The 16285-nt window shown below is 42.0% G+C and overlaps 1 pseudogene; it reads left to right on the forward strand.

Moving 5' to 3' along the window:
- Positions 1 to 9347: 9347 nt before the first annotated feature.
- LOC114232548 (U1 spliceosomal RNA) lies at positions 9348 to 9521 on the forward strand (annotated as a pseudogene).
- The last annotated feature ends 6764 nt before the right edge of the window (positions 9522 to 16285 follow it).

Raw genomic sequence — 16285 nt, forward strand, 5'->3', positions numbered from 1 at the left:
GAAAGGATGTAATATGGAGAACAGAATCAACTTTCTGGAGACGTGAAGAAAATAGGAATTAAGTGAAAGGCTTGTGGAAGAAGAAAGAGGGGGAGCATAGTGCTCAGACAGAGGAAAAGGAATGTGCTAAGGCTAAAAACGTAGAGTATCCTTGGAGGAGAGAACAAGAAGGGTGACCAGATATAAGGTGAATTTATAAGCAAGGAAGGACCTTATAAACCATCATAAGACCTGCAGTTGGCCCTCTGTATCCATGGGTTCCACATCCACAAATTAAAAAATACTGGGGAAGGGGAATGTTATGTTATATTATGAAGTTAGCCTACAATGGTTGTATCTGTATTGAGCAGGTACAGACTTTTTATTTTACTTATTTATTTTTAAAAATACATATATTTTATTGCTTTTTTACAGAGAGGAAGGGAGAGGGACAGAGAAACATCGATCAGCTGCCTCCTGCACACCTCCTACTGGGGATGTGCCCATAACCAAGGTACATGCCCTTGACCAGAATCGACCCTGGGACCCTTCAGTCTGCAGGCTGATGCTCTATCCACTGAGCCAAACTGGTTAGGGTGGTACAGACTTTTTAAATTGTCATTATTCCCTAAGCAATACAGTATAACAACTATTTACTTAGCATTTCATCGTATAAGCTATTGTAAGTAATCTAGAGATGATTTAAAGTATATAGGAGGGTACACATAGGTTATATGCAAATACTATACACCATCCTACCTAATAAAAGAGTAATATGCAAATTGACCGCACCTTCGCTATGCCCAAGTCACGCCCACCAGCCAATCAGGGTGAGTATGCAAATTAACCCAACCAAGATGGAGGCTAATTTGCATACATATCTGGGTCCGGGGAACCTCCTCAGCACCCAGGTCACTCCTAGCTGGCCATCAGGCAGAGGCTTTAGGCTTGGGAAAGGGCTGAGACTGCGATTGGAGGTGCGGGAGGGGGAACTCCTTCCCAAGCCTAAACCTGGGTCGGAGGCTTTAGGCTTAGGAAGAGGCCAAGCCTATGATCAGAGGTGTGGCGGGGTGGGGAGAGATGGACCCCTTCCTAAGACTAAAGTCTGGGGTGGAGGCTTTAGGCTTGGGAAGGGGCCGAGCTTGTGATCGGAGGTGCAGGGCTGGGGGTGGGGGGGATGGGGACAACCACTTCCCAAGCCTAAATCTGGGGTGGAGGTTTTAGGCTTAGAAGGGGCCAAACCTATTATCAGAGGTGCGGGGGGTGGGGAGGGACCCCTTCCCAAGCATAAACCCTGGGGAGGAGGCTTTAGGCTTGGGTAGGAGCTGAGCCTGTGATCAGAGGTTCTGGGGTGGGGGGGACCCCTTCCCAAGCCTAAAGCCTGGGGTGGAGGCTTTAGGCTTAAGAAGGGGCAGAGCCTGAGATCGGAGGTGGGGGTGGAGGCCCTTTCCCAAGCCTAAACCTGGGGAGGAGGCTTTTGGCTTGGGAAGGGGCTGAGCTTGGGATCAGAGGGAAGGGGGAAAAAATCAATGGGAACATATCCTCAGGTGAAGATAAAAAGAAAAATAAAGAAATGTCATACTCTATGAAAGACACATCTTGAAAATGCTTAAAGAAAGTTGTCATTTTTTCATGGTGAAGGGCCTGGGGTCTGTGGTGATGAAAATACCTGGGCGGCTGCAGTGACTGGCAGTGATTGCCGCAGAGGGGTGATGGGCCGGGCACCTTCCCCTGATCAGCCCGGTCACCTCAAGCAAAGGGAAGCCAGGCTGCGGTTTAAGTCCGCTCCCAATGGGGAGTGGGCTTAAGCCATCCATAGGACATCCCCTGATGGCTCCCAGTATGTGACAGGGGGCAGGCACTCCTCCCCAGTGCACGAATTTCATGCATCGGGCCCCTAGTCTATAATAATAAAAGCATAATATGCTAATTAGACCAGACAGCCAAACGACCTTCCGAATGAAGCCACTGTGGCGGGGGCCAAGGCCGAGGCGGTTAGGGGCGATCAGGCAGGCAGGCAAGTGGTTAGGGGCAATCAGGGAAGCAGGTGAGTGGTTAGGGACAATGAAGTAGGCAGGCAGAATGGTTAGGGGCGATCAGGCAAGCAGGCAGGTGAGCAGTTAGGAGCCAGCAGTCCTGGATTGCGAGAGGGTGCAGGCCGGACTGAGGGACACTACCCTTCCCCTCCCCTTCCCCCCCCTGCACAATGTCATGCACTGGGCCTCTAGTTTTATACAAAGGACTTGAGCATCTGCATATTTTGATATGGGGTGTCCTGGAACCAATCCCTCCTGGATACTGGGGAACAAGTGCATATACTTTATTCCACTAAAGGGTTTTAAACATGCAGATCTGCATTTTCTTTAAAATATTTTATTGGATTTTTACAGAGGAAGGGAAAGGGATAGGGAGTTAGAAACATCGATGAGAGAGAAACATCGATCAGCTGCCTCCTGCACACCCCCTACTGGGGATGTGCCCACAACCAAGGTACATGCCCTTGACCGGAATCAAACCCGGGACCCTTCAGTCCACAGACCGATGCTCTATCCACTGAGCCAAACCAGCCAGGGCTGCAGATCTGCATTTTTAAGAGTTCACTATGGATATAGTGCGGTAAATAGACTGCGGGCACAAGGGTAGACAGAAGGAAACCTGTCAGGAAGCTATTTCAATAGTCCAAGTGAGGCATATTAGTGCCAGTGGCATGGAGAAAAGAGGACAAACTGAGGAGATGTTTAGGAGTTAGAACTGATAGGACAGATAGAATGACAGGTGATACAAGGTAGTGATGAGGAAGAGTCAAAGATGATTCCTTGTCTTTTCTTCGGCGGTTCTTACAACAACTAGAACTAGTTAGTTATTTGTGTAATTATCTATTTAACTCCTGCTTTCCCCACGGGATTATATGCAACCCAAGGGCAAGGGCCAGTCTTATTCAACCCTTTCTCCCTTGTGTACATGCTCTACATAATGTGTGGCACATAACGGTGCTTAAAAACTATTTGTTGGTTAAATTATATTTTTGGTTGCAAGCAAATGGGTTCACGGTGGACTCCTTCACTGAGTTGGGAACATGGAGGAGAAAGGAGAAGTTTGAGGGATGAGTTTTGACAATGCTGAGTTGCAGGTACCTGTGAAACATCCCAGGGGAAATGTCCTGGAAGTGGTTAGAAATGCAAGCCTCAACCTCCGGAGACAGAGGTGGGCATAAGAAACGCAGTCAGAGTCATAGACTATATGAGATGGCCTGATTAGAAGGTTTAGAATAAGAAAGAGACCCTCGGAGAGCACTTGGAGGAGGTAACTTTTAAGGGTTGTGCAGAGGAGGAGCAGCCAATAAAGGAGACTGAGGAATGGCCAGGGTGTTCTGGGTAGGAGGAAACCCAAAAGAAAATGGAATGAGGTTTAAGGGAAGAGTGTTTAAGGAGGAAGGAATCGATAGTGTCCCATGCTTCTAACTCAAACAATGGAGGTAACACAATTTAGTTTCAACACAGTGATGGACAAAAGCCAGAGGGAATTAAGGAGAAAGTGGAAAGAGAAAATGGATTTAGCAAATGTGAGCACATCATTAATTAATTTATCAGATTAGGGAACTGTCATTCTTAAAAACAATTGATGATCCAAAGAGGATAAAACAAAGAACTTGGATATTTTTAAAAGGAGGGAGCAGAGTAGGAGTGCAGTCAAGCCCTTGATGAGGCAATAACACGGAGATCCAGGGTTAAGGTGGCGGTCTCCAAGGTGAATAGAAATGAGAGGAGATTAGGGTAGATAACTTTGATTATTTCATCATTTTGCCTGGCTTCAACCCTAGTCCTCAGCTTCAAAGAAGGTCACGAGTTAGTTAACAATGGAACACCTTTCACAGATTTCCTTACGTTCCTCATTCAAACAGCAACAAGATAAAGCACTGTTGAGAAATTTTAGAGCATTTCTTTAAGCTTGCAACCTCTGCTCTACAAAGAAGCTATCCAGTACCAAACCTCTCTTAGGTGAGAAGTAACCTTTTTGTGGTTGCTGTTCAGGAATTTGATTTGTTGCGTATCATCACTCTTCCCCTTATCACCCCTGCGTTATAGGGATGCCGAGAGAACTAATAAGACCATTTATGTGAAATGCTTAAAATCAACGATAAAAATACAAGAAGACACTTCCTTTCCTAAGGGTTAAGACATTAAACATTAACCTAAACTGACATTTACTACTGGAGGTTTATACATTCAGCCCACTTGCTAACTAGAAAAACGGAAAGATAAAATACAGTTTCCATCCCTGATCTTGAAATTTCTAGAATTATGAGATCAGGAAAAACTGGCCTGAGAAATGCCGTTTCGAGCCGTAGTACAGAAAAGCAGATCCTCACAGCAGCCCTGACCTCCAAGGACCTTGGATTCTAATAGCACGTCAGCGAGGAGGCTGCACACTCCACCCACTGTGGTGACTAGCGGTCGGTGCTCAGCCCGTTGAGTCCTGCAGGCTGTTACCTTCCTAACGTAAGGGGATGGGGAAGCCTCTCCTCTCCTCTGCATTCTCTATGTCCAATCATTTTCACAACCGTGTGGTCGCTCCTACCATGCAACTTCTTGTTCAAAATAGGTTAAAGTTGATTTGAATAGAAATCTGAGTGTAGAAAGTCAAATTTCTACCCAGAAAGCAATATTTCATGGCACATAAAACTCCTATTAATAGGAGGGCTAGTTCAGGAAGTAGGCAAAAGTGGGGATAGAGAAGTTGTAGGAATGCTGTCCTTTCAGTGTACTTAGGCAACAGCAAACGTGTGTGTGTGTGTGTGTGTGTGTGTGTGTGTGTTGTGTGTGTGTGTGTGTTACAAAGCTCTGTTCCCAGTGGACATTCCAGATAATGAGGACTAAGGCAAGCTCGGAAATACTCAGGATTGGAGCTCCAAAAAGATGTCTTTATTTCATTTCATCTTTACCCATCTCTTCAACTCTAGTTAAGTCTTCCATCTATCATTATAATTGAGGAGAGGGCCCAGAAGTCCATCCCCAACTTTCATTCATTCAACTGACACTGCTAAAGTTCCTTTCATCTTCCACCATTATGCCAAGCACTGCAGATACAAATGTGAATTAGACCTGATCCTCAACTTCAAGGAAGTTAATGGTTTAGTGGTGTTTCAAGAAAAAAGAAATTCAAAGAATTCTGGTGACTTAAAGCGTTTCCTGGAATAAAAAAGTAATAAGGCACTGGGTCTACTTTTGTAGATAAGTACCATCTTCTCATTTTGCCTTATTGAAACCATGACTCCAAGTCTAAATACACCTGTGTATGCATAACCTTAGATGTTTACGCTGTTAAATTTTAAACTGGTCCTTAAGTAGAGGGCTTTTGCAACTCATTTTTCTTGGGTTTGTTTCTGAGGTATTTCTTAATACTAAAGCACTCATCAGATGATTTAAGCAACCCTCCCCTGCCCCGATTTTGAGAGTCAAAGGGCATATCTGATAATAAGTTCAGGGTACAGCCCAAGCTGGTTTGGCTCAGTGGATAGAGCATCAGCCCCACAGACTGAAAGGTTATGGGTTCAATTCTGGTCAAGGGCACTTTCTTTGCAGGCTCGTCATGCTGGAGGCAACCAATCAAGGTGTCTCTCTCACATCTTTGTTTCTCTCTCTCTCTCTTCTCTCCCTCTCCCTTCCACTCTCTCAACAACAACAACAAAAAATCAATGGAAAAATATCTTCGGGTGAGGATTAATAAATACAGGGCACAGGGTCCCAGACATTTTTATTCTCTCTAGTTTTGAGGGCTTTTTTTGGCCTTGTTTGAAGAGGTGTATTAAATATTATATAGAATTCGTGTTTAACAAACAGCGTTGCAAAGCTGAGTTGTGACATTTTCTATTTTATTGATTCATTTGACTATCTAAAGAGTATTTTTACAATTTAATATCTGGGTTCCTCACTGCAAACATTTGGTGTTTGAAACAGATACTCAAAGTAAGACAAAAATTCATGATGGTTTACCACAACAGTTATTTAATATTTATCCTTTTACTTTTATTTTCTAATTATGAACTCAAAGTTTGGACCATAATAATTCTAACCTGTAATCTGGATACTTGATGAATACTGAGTAGATTAACATAGAGCTATATGCAGCCCATGAGTTTGAAATTATCTTCCGTATAATAAACATTTCCATTTCATTCATTCTTTCATTCAACAAACATTTACTGAGAGCCTTTTAAGAGGCAGGCACGGTTCTAGGTGTTGTGAATACATCCGTGAATCACACAAATAAAATGTATCGCCCCTAGGGCGCTTACATTCATTTAATCAAACATTCCAAATAGCCGAAACCGGTTTGGCTCAGTGGATAGAGCGCTGGCCTGCGGACTCAAGGGTCCCAGGTTTGATTCCGGTCAAGGGCATGTACCTTGGTTGCGGGCACATCCCCAATAGGGGGTGTGCAGAGGCAGCTGATTGATGTTTCTAACTCTCTATCTCTCATTCTTCCTCTCAGTAAAATAATCAATAAAATATATTTAAAAAAAGAAAACATTCCAAATAACCAGTTTTGAGAATGGATTCCACTTTTATGGAGGAAGGGAGACAAAAGACAAGAATCCCAAATCTTTTGAAAGTTGCAGCACAGAGCAGCCCCAGGGCCATTGGATTTTCAATCAAGGGGCACTGTAGTGGAGCTTGTTACTTTCTGGACCTTAGTTTTCTTATCTGTTAAATAATGGCATTGAATTTCATAACCTCAAAAGTCTCTTCTGAATTGAATAGTCTATGAGTCTATGATACGTAATAGGCATTGACTTATTAATTAATTAAGGCAAATTTACAGAGAGTGGAATGCGCAGGTCACAGAGATTTAATTTTTAAAACTATAGAAATGTTCAGGAGTCATCTTAAACTCCTATACCTTTTGTAGCTACAATATAGTATAGAATTAGATATTATGTTCAGATTAATGATCCCAAGGCATTGCAGAATGCTGACTCAGTGAGAGAAGCTCTAATTATGTTCATTAGAGTACTTATTAAAGCAAGAAAATGCACTGAGGTGACTTAGAGAGATTTCAAACACAAAGTGTCTTCTCATTAACCCACAGTTAATCAGAAACCCAATTAACCAGTGAGCTCTACTCCAAGATTTTACTGTTTTTAGTCTTATGTATTCTTCTTTACAACCAAGTCACGGATCCACATCTCTGCCATTTCACGTTTATACTACTAAACTCCATGGATTAGCTCTCCCTCAAACAATATAAAATGCTTCCATCCAAACCCTCATTTCAGAGACAGAAAAGCAATTATTTAAGTAAGAAATAGATACAAGTAAAGTGATAAAATTCTGAGTTTTATTTGAAAAAACAAAGGGTCCGAGGCCCAGGATAAGGTAGACATTTAAGGGACAGGTACACAAAGAAAAGAGATTTTAAAGTGCAGATGTCCAAGACAGAGCAGACACTTGAGGAGAGGACCTTCGCAGACTGAAAACTTCTTTTGTTTGTTTTTTAATCCTCACCTGAGGATATTTTTTTCATTCATTTTTTTTAAGAGAGAGAATGGAAGGGAGGGGAGGAGGGACAAAGGGAGAGAGAGAGAATAGAAGGGATGAAGGGGGGTGCATATATATATATATATATATATATAGAGAGAGAGAGAGAGAGAGAGGGAAAGTTGAACCTACAACCTAGTATGTGCCCTTAACCAGGAATCAAACCCACCACCCTTCCGCCCTTCTGTGTATGGGGCCCACATTCTAACCAGCTAGGGCCAGACTGAAGACTTTTAAAGGGGTAGGTGTTCAGGAGAGAAGGACATTTTAAGGAGATGACAGCCAAGCTTAGAAGACATTTAAGGAGTTATGGACTGAAGTTTGAGAACAGGTTTATTAAAGAGGCAGGAATAAAGGAGTCCGTTGTCAATGGCCTGGTTAGGAAAACCCTGAAAGGATCATCCTCAAAGGCAGAACATGCACTCCAGCCTACCCCATCATAAAAAAATGTTTAAAAATAGATGTAAGTGAAGTGATACAATTCTGAGTTTTGCTTTAAAATATTCCAGATGTATTTTATTGAGTATATGGGCAATTAAAAGCAAGTGAAAAAAAGAAATTAAAACATCTATTTCCAAATAAGCTCTCATTTGGGCAAGTCTTAATCCTTTCTAGATTATAAATATCCATAAGCATTAAAATATACTAAATAAGGGTCTCTGGAAAATGTCCCCCACTGAGGAGACTGAGTGTCGGGAATGCTAGGCGATGCTCTTTTATCCACGGTACCTAAGAAGCTAAAGCAGAATTCTTCGAAATCTTAGTGGACACTTAAACTGGCTCAACTCTACAGAATAATAAAGCAATATTTAAAACTTTAAATTTTAGGTATTCAATTTTTGATTCTAGCATTCAGGAAGGATTTTAAGCTTGGCCTATTGTATTAAATCTGTAGACTCATTCATCAACCTGAACTCATTGCAAAATTACAAATTTCTTTCACAGGATAGCCCTTGTAGCATTTATTTTTGTCTTCAATCAGCAAGAAAATTTTAGTTCTTCCTACACTGACCATGAATATCTCCTCAGAAGTTATTATCCGCAATAATATTTCCATGTTTTGAAAAAACTAGAATTTTATTTCCTCTATTCACATTGCCTTTGATTAGACTTTCTCTTCCATTTCCCCTTTTGAACTACTTCCTTTCATTGGTCAGTTAAGTCAGTCTTTCAGAAACATTTTTTTAAATCCCTTTCTGTTTTTCTCTCTCCTAGTTCTCCTTTTAAAACACCTTTCCTCATGTTCAACCTGTCAACCTAACCATTTGTACTGAGCAACTAGTGCATGTCCAACCACATGGGAGGTGAGTCTACAAGGGATGTAAGAGATCCAGGCATGGAGCCTGCAGTCAAAGGGCTTACTGCCTAGTGGGAGAAATAGAAAACACATTTGAACAAACAAAGCCATGACATTAAACCATGTGATCTTGGCAACAAGTATAACCCTATTTCAGGGGAAAACCAAGTAGCTTGCAGAGAAACAAAGCCATACCATCATCTGCCAGGAAATTGTATGCAAATCTGCAGAGTTGTACATCCTTCTAGGTGGTCCCTAGAAGGCCTATTTTGAGGCCTACATGCAACTACTGGAAAACAAGAAGAGAATACAACCAAGTAGACTAGTGGATTTATGTAAATTTAAAGATATTCTCTTTCTAACTGTACTAATTTAGCTGGATCCCTAAACATGATTAGACCATTGAAAAAATGTCCAGGTACAAATAACAAAAAGTGTGAGTGAGTGTGTGTGTGTGTGTGTGTGTGTGTGTGTGTAAGAGAGCTACAGAGTGACGCTTAGCCAGGTGGGACTCAATAAAAAGATGCATAGTTATACTTGGCAGGGGAGATACCATGATCAGGAAGGTGATTTTCCCAGGGCGAAGCTCACACATTGCCCTCCAGGTATGCTGACTCCTGCAATTTCCCCAAATGTGGGAAAATCAACTGCATAATTGGTGGTGGTGGGTGGGGGGGGAGGGGGACATGTATTCATGTTCTCTCCTAATTAAAAAAAAGTATGCATAATCAGAACAACACTATAGTGACCCAACCTGCTCCACCAACATAAACCTATGTGTCATTGGGTAGAAGTATCACCAGACAAGAGGCCGGATCTATTAATTAATGCCTGACTCATGTGTACCATATGAAAAAAATAAAACTTTTCAAGACATAACTGAAGCAGATACTACCCCACATAAACATGTCTTTATAAAATCCCACATTGACTTGGGGGACCACCTATATATTCTTACCCTGATCAAGACTGTCTCAGAGATTGACTTAACTTCCGCAGAAGGCTTGTGCCTGCTATGCACTTGGCCTCTTTCCCCGTTTATTCTAGTTTTACAACGTGTTGGTTTCTGATTTCTGATCTGGCAAGGATGTTCCACCCCATGCCTTCTCCCAGGAGATGTTTACTGAGATCATACAGGTAGGAAAGGAAAAAAAAAAAAAAAAGTTCTTGTTTTAAAAATGCAGGGAAATGGTGCCCTCTGCAGGACAAAGTGGAAACTGCAGCGCCCGTGATGTATGAGGACAGTGTCCTGTACTTTCTGTAGCACTATATTGTCTCTCCACAATGTGGCGCTGCTGTTCTAAGTGTCGTTTACTAGTACAGCCAATTCAGCATGAAAAAGACAACATGACAGCAAGGAGAGATGTACAGGGTAGGGGCACAAAAGACTTAGGAGCAAGGAGAGGTTAAAGAAGAAAGCAGGCTCTTTTGGCCAGATTGGTCTTCCTTACCAAAAATCAGACCCATTGCAATTAGGAAAGTTATCCCTTAGCCCAGGCGTTTCATTTAGGATCATTTAATTCAATAGTTCCCAAACCTGGTTACCCACAAAATCACCAAGAAAACTGTTTTAAAAATACAGATTCATAGAGTCTATCCCAAGAAACTGATTCAAAAATTTTAAAGGGGCCCAGTCATCTGTCTTTTTAAAAAGCTCTCTCGTGCCTGGCCGGTGCTCAGGGGTCATAAACCAGGAGGTCACCCTTGGATTCCCGGCTGGGGCACATGAGCATATGCCTGGGTTGCAGACTCAATCCCAGGTTAGGAGAGTGCAGCGGACAGCCAATCAACGATTCTCTCTCATCATTGGTGTTTCCATCTCTACCTTCCTCTCTCTGAAATAAATTTAAAAAACCAAAACTTTTGTTTTTAAAGCTCTCCTGAAGATCACTGGTGAATCTTTTATAGATGATTGGAAGGGGGAAATGTTTTAAAGGGACTGAGTCCTTGCAGGATTCAGCAAACTCAGCTTCCATTTCTCAATTCAATAACAACAAATGTAGTGAGAATCTATTCTGTCAGTGAGTTCTCTAGGAAATAAAAGCACAATTTATTGAGTAAGCCCATCTATACTCTAAGGAACTTACTAATCACACCTTTGTTCAGTGTTTTCTCCCATCCATTTGGGCAACAAATTTATGACTCCATAAATTCATAATTCCCTAGTCCAGTCCTCACTGTCTCCCTTCCATGTACTTATCAACCCAGTTAGGGAATAGGGGTGACCTGACAATTTTTGGAACTGAATTTTAATCTACTCAACTCATCAACTATGGGACATTAAAAAATTATCTAACCCTTTCTGAACCTTTATTTATAATAGGAGATAGCTATACCTGCCTCTGAAGGCTGTTATAGGGCTCAAATTAGACAATTTAAAGTCCTTTGCACCCTGCCTGGCACATGGTGTTCAATAAATGTTATTGTAGTATTAATATTAACCTGATCCCTTGACTTCTAGAACTTCTCTCCAAGACCGATGTAATCTAATGACTCACTGTATACGTAGGTCCTTCTGTGTCCTAATGCCATGCTTTGAGAACTGCTTGGCCTTGCCTCCAATAACCTGTAAGGAAATGTCCTTCCCTCCTCAGAATTATAGCAGGTAGATAGAATAAATATACTTATCAATCCTCAATTCCCTTCCCCACCCCCCATCTCTCTCTCTAATGTTAGGATGATATAGTCGGAACTTACTTTAGTGGATTTCAGCCTCTGGTGAGCAATAGAACCCTCAGGAGCACACATTAAAAGTGCAGTCCCCCAGTGTGTGGAGGGAAGGTGGGGAGGAGGGTGGGAGGCAGCAGGTGCGAGAGGCAACTGCTGGCCCCGATCGCCCCTCAGGAGCAGGGGGAGGTGGAGAAGCCCTGAGGGCAATTGGGGCCAGCAGCCGTTGCTCGCACCCGCTGATGGCCCTGAGCAATCAGGGCCAGCGCCAGGCGCCAGGCGCCAGGCGCCAGCAGCAGATGCAAGCACCGGGTAGGACCACGGTGCACATGGGAGCAAAGTATTTTCAGTAACCACCAGAGCCTCACCCCGATGACAGCGATCAGTGCCCTGCCTTGGTCTGGCGCTCCTGCTCATGTGCTCTACCATCCCACCGTGGCCAACGCCTGCCATGTTCCGCACACACCCCCTGGTGGTCAGCACACGTCATAGCGACCAATTGGTTGTTTGGTTGTTCTGCTGTTCTGTCTATTTGCATATTAGCCTTTTATTATATAGGATATGCATCATAACTCCTGGGGAGGTTGGGGAGGGTGGGTGGGAGGCAGCAGTATGGTGACGGCATGTGGTGCGGGGTAGAGGGGGATCAATGAGAAAAAAAGCAAAGGGGACATCTGTAATACTTCCAACAATGAAGATGAATTTAGAGAAAAAGGAAGATAAACTATATATACACATACATACTAGATACATATACACCAAGTGGCCAGATTATTATGATCTCTGAAAGCATAATAATCTGGCCACTCATATATATATATATATATATATATATATATATACACACCAGAGGCCCGGTGCATGAATTCGTGCATGGGTGGGGTCCAGTCAGCCTGGCCAGGGGGAGGGGACATGGGCGGTTGGCCGGCCTGCCTGCTGGTCGAACTCCTGGTTGAGGGGACAATTTGCATATTAGCCTTTTATTATATAGGATATACACCAAGTGGCCAGATTATTATGCATTCAGAGATCATAATAATCTGGCCACTCAGTGTATATATATACATACAGTGAAAGGAAAGATATATACCTCTTTTTAAAAATACGTTTTTATAGATTTCAGAGAGAGGAAGGTACAGAGAAATAGAGATAGAAACATCAATGATTAGAGAGAATCATCGATTGGCTATCTCCTGCACACTCCTTACTGGGGATTGAACCCACAACAGGAAATTGAACCGTGACCTCCTGGTTCATGGGTCAATGCTCAATCACAGAGCCACACCAGCCTGGCAGGTGTATACCTCTTAACAGTAAATACCGCTGAAGAATGGAACTGGGAAGAAGAGGACATTCTCATTTTATATATCTCTAAATTTTTTTAAACAACTAGAATGGATAATTTTTGTACTTTTTTTCCCCAAAAATAATATACAGATATCAGATAGCTGGCAGTGATGATAGTATAGTTATTTAACCTCTTTGAATCCCCACATAAAAACCAAGAGAGCAACAAATAGCAAAACCAACATCTGTGGACCACATTTTGCAAAACCAGGTGACGCGAGGTATCTCGGTGAACCCCATACACAAGGTGAGAACAAATCACCAATAGCCACATCTATATAATTTCAGCATCTGTGTGGGAGAAAGCAGAGGAAGCCACAGGACATCAGACAGACCCCAAACTGGAAAACCCACAAATAGCCAATAGGAAAGTGAGGTGAGTCAATTTAAGAACAAGAGATTAAACTGGAGGAGTTTGGCTTAATCCTATTAGTGGATGAATGCACAGGCCCATGCTAAAATCTGAAGTGGCTAGGGCAATCTAGCTCCTATAAACTTTTTGGGTTTTTGTTTTTTTTACTATAAACTCTTGAAACTGACCAAGCAGGGCTCCATTCCAGGGCATGACCACACACTGAGGAGAAACTTCTGGGTGTAGAATCATAATTAAGCAGGATTAGGATAACAGAGACAAGGAAAAAGACAGTCTGGATTAAGTGGGGGAAAGAAACAATGGCAGGAAGTTGCAGAAAGCCACCATCTTTTAAAACACCACACTCCTGTATCCTAAAACTTCAGGAAAATCAACAGCACATCACAATAAACAACAGGAAAGAATCCAGGCTAAGTCCAATAAGTACAACCGATAACGCCTTACGAGAAATAGAAGGTGGGTAAAAAAGAAAATTTAAAAACCAAAAAGAAATCAAACAGATTAAACAGAAACTGACAGATATTGAACTTAAAAGAAGAACACCCAGCATATGGATAATGAGATGTCCATACTCTCATTGTTGGGAGAGATCCCAACTATATTGGGAACACACATTTTAAAATAATTTTTAACTTTTTAGTTTAATTAAAATCGAAAAAGATTAAAAGTTCATTCAATTCTATTGTAGTTGTTTCACTAATCTCCCTTTCCTAGGGAAGGTATCCTGACTCGTTACAAAAAGCAACACTCTGCTGAAAAGTCATGTGGACCAGCACATCTTGGGTCGTCGGGATCCCCAATATCTTGGTCTGATCCAGATTTTTATGGATCCTATAGCTTTTAGAATTTGGGGAACCCTCATTTAAAAAAATCCATTTCTACTCATGTCTTCTAATACCAGGATAGGCTATCCTCTAGTATTTTTAATTTTGATGATTTGTTTTAAAAGACTATTGTTTTAAAGCACTTAGATTTACAACAAAATTACAAGAAAGGTACAGAGATTTCCCCCACACACTATGTCTCAACACATGCATAGCCTCTTCCATTATCAACATTCCCCACCTCAGGGGTGCATTTGTTACAACTGATGAACCTACATTGGCACATGGTAATCACCCCACATCCATAGTTCACATTAGGGTTCACTCTTGGGGTTGTACATTCTATGTGTTTAGACACATGTATAATGACATTATCCATCATTACAGAACCATCTAGAGTGGTATCACTGTCCTAAAAATCCTGTGTATTCTACCTATTCACCCCTCTTCCCAGCCCCTGGCAACCACCGATCTTAGCCTCCACAGTTTTGCCTTTTGAAGAATGTCATATAGTTTGAATCATACAGTCTGCACCCTTTTCAGATCACATCCCCTTTTCAGTATGTAATATGCATTTAAGTTTCCTTCATGTCTTTTAATGGCTTGATAACTCATTTCTTTTTATAGCTGAATAATATTTCACTGTCTGCAGGCACTGAAGTTTATCTACTCACCTCCTGAAGGACATCTTGGTTGCTTCCAAATTTTGGCAATTATGCATAAAGTTGCTATAAACATCCCGGTGCAGGTTTTGTGTGAACACACGTGTTTAATGCCTTTGGTTAAATGTTAAGAAGCAGGATTGCTGGGCTGTATGGTAAGAGTATGTTTCGTTTGTAAGAAACTGCCACATTGCCTTCCAAAGAGGCTGTACCATTTTGCATTTCCACTAGCACCAGCATTGGGTGTTCTCAGTGTCCCAGATAGCTGGTAGGAATGGAAAATGCTATAACCACTTTGGAAAAGTTTGGCAGTTTCTTGAAATGTTAAGAATACATCTGCCACATGAACTGCCATTCCATTCCTAAGTATTTACCTAAAATAAATGAAAATGCATGTCATACGAAGACTTATACCTAATGTTCATAGCAGCTTTCTTTGTAATAGCCAAAACCTGGAAACAATACATATGACCATCAACAGGTGAACGTGTAAACAAAATGTGGTATATTCATACAATGGAGTACTGCGCAGCAATAAAAAGGGTTGGGCTGCAGCCGGCGTGGATCAGCGGTTGAGCATCAACCTATGAACCAGGAGGTCACGCTTCAATTCCTGGTCAGGGCACATGCCCGGGTTGCAGGCTGGATTCCCTGTGCAGGAGGCAGCTGATCAATGATTCTCTATCATCTCTATCTCTCCCTCTCCCTTGCTCTCTGAAATAAATAAATATGCTTTTTTATTTTTTAAGGAGTTGGGCTGTTGATAAATGAGCAACATGGAAGAATCTCAAAAGCATTAACACATTAAGTGCCCAGCCTGTTTTGTCTTCCGGATGGAAAGTACAGTGTCAATCACTGGTGACTGACTGGGCGCTTCACGTGTTAAACTGAGTGAAATAACCCAGACAAAAAGAGTACATACTGTACAGTCCACTTACACAAAATTCTAGAAAATGCAAACTATAGTGATAGAAAGCAAACCAGTAGCTGTTTGGGAAAATAGAGTGGGAAACTGAAGAGGAGCAGAAGTTGACGAACACTGTATTGTATAATTTAAATTTGCTAAGAGAGTAGAACTTAAATGTTCTCAGCCCCCCAAAAGGCAAATATGTGGGGTGATGGATGTGTCAATTAACTAGATGGGAGGAAGCCTTTCACAAGCATACATATTATCAAATCATCAGGATTTATATGTAAAATACATTACAGTTATATTTGTCAACTGTAATTCAAATAAGGTGAAGGGAAAAAAAAGACTAGGGAATGACTGATGAGGAAGAGATAGCCACGATGGTGGGAAGCACACCAATAAAACACTTTCAAGGGATCCATCCAGGATGGTGCTCAGAAAACCTAGGTGGCAAAACAGTAAAGACAATGGTCTGACAAGTAGCCATTTATAATGCGGGGTCAGGCGTGATTTAATCATCCCTCCCTCGCACAGTAGCGGAGGTATGAGCAGTTGGGCAAAGACACTTTGTGTAGTACTTGGTGCTCATTTTTTAAAAACATAAAACATGTATCTTCAAGAGTCCGGAGGAAAATGAGACCCCCGAGTTTCCTGGAGGGCCCGCCTGTACACAGGCTCGTGTGGTTTC

Source organism: Eptesicus fuscus, chromosome 17 (assembly GCF_027574615.1).
Source record: "Eptesicus fuscus isolate TK198812 chromosome 17, DD_ASM_mEF_20220401, whole genome shotgun sequence".
NCBI classification, from domain to species: Eukaryota; Metazoa; Chordata; class Mammalia; order Chiroptera; family Vespertilionidae; genus Eptesicus; species Eptesicus fuscus.